Source organism: Empidonax traillii, unplaced genomic scaffold (assembly GCF_003031625.1).
Source record: "Empidonax traillii isolate 1590-97213 ecotype Southwest subspecies unplaced genomic scaffold, ASM303162v1 scaffold748:size532870, whole genome shotgun sequence".
NCBI classification, from domain to species: domain Eukaryota; kingdom Metazoa; phylum Chordata; class Aves; order Passeriformes; family Tyrannidae; genus Empidonax; species Empidonax traillii.
This window is the reverse complement of record NW_020955941.1, coordinates 427,522-430,356: the sequence shown is the minus strand read 5'-3', so window position 1 is coordinate 430,356 and position 2,835 is coordinate 427,522. Positions and strand designations below refer to the sequence as shown.

The 2,835-nt window shown below is 43.2% G+C and overlaps 1 long non-coding RNA gene across 1 annotated transcript in view; it reads right to left on the bottom strand.

Annotated features, from left to right (window-relative positions):
• LOC114066241 overlaps positions 1-1,106 on the bottom strand; it is an 8,101-nt gene extending 6,995 nt beyond the window's left edge. Inside the window, exon 1 of the long non-coding RNA XR_003573149.1 lies at positions 1,048-1,106. This is a non-coding gene — a long non-coding RNA (uncharacterized LOC114066241). The remainder of the gene's footprint in view (positions 1-1,047) is intronic.
• Between the last annotated feature and the right edge of the window lie 1,729 nt (positions 1,107-2,835).

Here is a 2,835-nt window from a genome sequence, read left to right as displayed (position 1 = left end):
TTTTGTTTGGTTGGTTTTTATTGTTGGTTTTGTTGGTTTGTTTTTTTAAGAGACAGCTGTTGTGCTCTCAAGTAACTGCATTGATTTCTCATTGGAAGACAAACCAGTGGTGCACAGCCTGGATATTTTCACAGTCCCCATATAGGTACAACCTCTGTGCTAGGTTTTGAAGTGGTTATGGTTTCTGTCTGCTCCTCATTTCAGAGCAGAAAGCTCAGCCTGGTTAAGGCTTTTCTGTGGGAGATAGGGAAGCAAAACTCTGGTCTATGAAACATCTGAGTGCAGAGAACAGCTTGTTCCCAAGGAGTTGACTTGCCAGCATGATTCCTCCCTGCTTCTCATTAGGAAAGACTTAAGCTCTTTTCTACATTGTGCTTGTTGGATTTGAAGCATTGGGAAGGGGAAGGAACATTTATCGTGTTTAACAATTGCAAGAGAGAAACTGTTGGATGTCAAGGTAGCTTGCAAACGAAAGCAGTCACTCGTACCAGACAAACTGGGATACTAGGCCACTAAGACTTTTTCCCTCAAGAAGTAAAATTGTGAATAACCCCAAAATTCACCCGTCTCATTCAATTGCTACTCTATACATATACATCTGGCAAAAATAACAGCTACTCCAAAACATGAAAGGGCCTTCCAGAAGGGTATGTATTGTTATACATAAATAAGATTACTGCATCTATAATCATTATTTAATTAATACACTGTTAATCCACAGGCCGTGCTGCATCCCCCATTTATAGCTAGCCATCCTTCAGGCTTCAGTAGGCTCCAGTGCACAAGTGAAGACTCACTTTCAGAGCAGTTCTTTCACTCAAAGAAGTGTGTGGTTATGTGTGAGTTCGGTGACTGCTTTGTATCCAGTGGCTGGCAATCAGTTCACTCCAGCTGAAAACTTTCATGCAAGCAAGGAGACAGAAGGCCAGATCACAGCATGCAACACAATGTTGCTGATGTCACCAGCACAAACCCTAAAAAGGAATCCTAAGAAGATGGAGAGAATAGCAAAAAATGGGTCTCAGCACCTAGGAGGCCAACAATTACTCTCTGAGCTGTCCACAAAGACTGACACAACATTCTCCCAGCAATCTACGTTAACACATACTTCTGTAAAAAACAGACCTAATACACTGCATTAATTTGAGCAGGAATAACAAAATTGTGTAAACATGAAAAGGAAAAAATAAAATTGTGTGAACATATTTCTTCTCAGATTCCCAGGAGGCTTTCATGAACATGACAGCAGAGCAGGTAGAAGGAAGCTTTAGTTTCACTTTGTAATTTATTGGGGAGTCAAGTATCCAGCTCCTGTAGGAAAAGCTGCATGGATTAGGCCTTTCACTCTTAAAGAGCTCAGCCACAGTGCTGTAGTGTTAGTGGACCCCAGTTCAGAATCACAGAATCGATAAGGTTGGACAGGACCAGTGGGTCATCTGGTCCAACCTCCCTGCTCAGTTAGGGTCATCCTAGAGCACATTGCACAGGATTGCATTCAGACAGTTCTTCAATATCTCCAATGAGGAAGACTCCACAACCTCTGAGGGCAATCTGTCCCAGTGCATGGTCACCCACACAGTAAGAGGTATTATAGCACAATAAGTGCCAGATTCTGCAACTGGTATGGGGTAACCTGGGATGGAGGTACAGACTGGGGAATGAGATGCTGGAAAGCAATGCCTTTGAAAGGGTCTTCATTGACAGCAAGCTGAACATGAGTCAGCAGCGCCCTGGCAGCCAGGAGGGCCAACCGTGTCCTGGGGGGGAAACAGGCAAAGTAGGTGATTGTCCTGCTCTGCTCTGGGGTGGCCTCACCTTGAATAATGTGTGCAGTTTGGGCACTGCAATATAAGAATTATATTAAGCTATTAGAGAGTGTCTGACGGAGGGCAACAAAGATGGTAAAGGGCCTTAAGGGGAAGATGTGTGAAGAGTAGCTGAAGTCACTTAGTCTATTCAGCCTGGAGAAGAGGAGACTGAGGGGAGACCTCATTGCAGTTACAACTTCCTCCTGAGGGGAAGAAGAGGGGCAAGCACTGATCATTTCTCTGTGGTGACCAGTGACAGGACCCAAGGCAATGGCCTGAATTCATGTCAGCGGAGGTTTAGGTTGGATATTAGAAAAAAGGTCTTCATCCAGAGGGTGGCTGGGTGCTAGAAGAGACTCCCCAGGAAAGTGGTCACAGCACCAAGCCTGGCAGAGTTCAAGAAGTGTTTGGACAATACTCTCAGGCACATGGTGTGACTTTTGGGGATGATCCTGTGCAGGGCAAAGGGTTGGACTCAATGATCCTTGTGGATCCTTCCAACTCCTCATATTCTGTGAGATTCTGTGAATATCTAATCTTTGTTGAAAATTGCATGTCTGATTTTTTTTTAAACAAAATTGGATTGAAATTGTTATATTTCATATGGTGGTGCTAGCTGTTGATTTCCATGGCTTTTTTACAACATAATTAATCCTTACTGTGTATGTATTATTTTAATGGCAAGACTGATAATGTGGTAATTGCTCTTCCAGTAAAAATTAAACTGTAAAGTATCCCTCAGGCCAGGAAGTCCTCTTCAGTACAATTTATTTACTATTGGTCATCTAATGTATCACATTACTACATCTAATATAAAGAAGTAGAGTTCTAAAATAAAGAGGTAAAGCAGTTCTCGTAGCAGGGATCTACAGCCAAGTGAGAAGCTGTTGCTCTGCCTCTTCTGCTTTTATCAAGGCAAGTGATGTACTCCGTGCATTGCTGTCCCCCTCTCTTGCAGCTTCTTTGTCAGGGATCTCTTTCTCCTGCCCTTTAGAAGGAAGTCTGAGGACAACAAGTCATCAAAGGC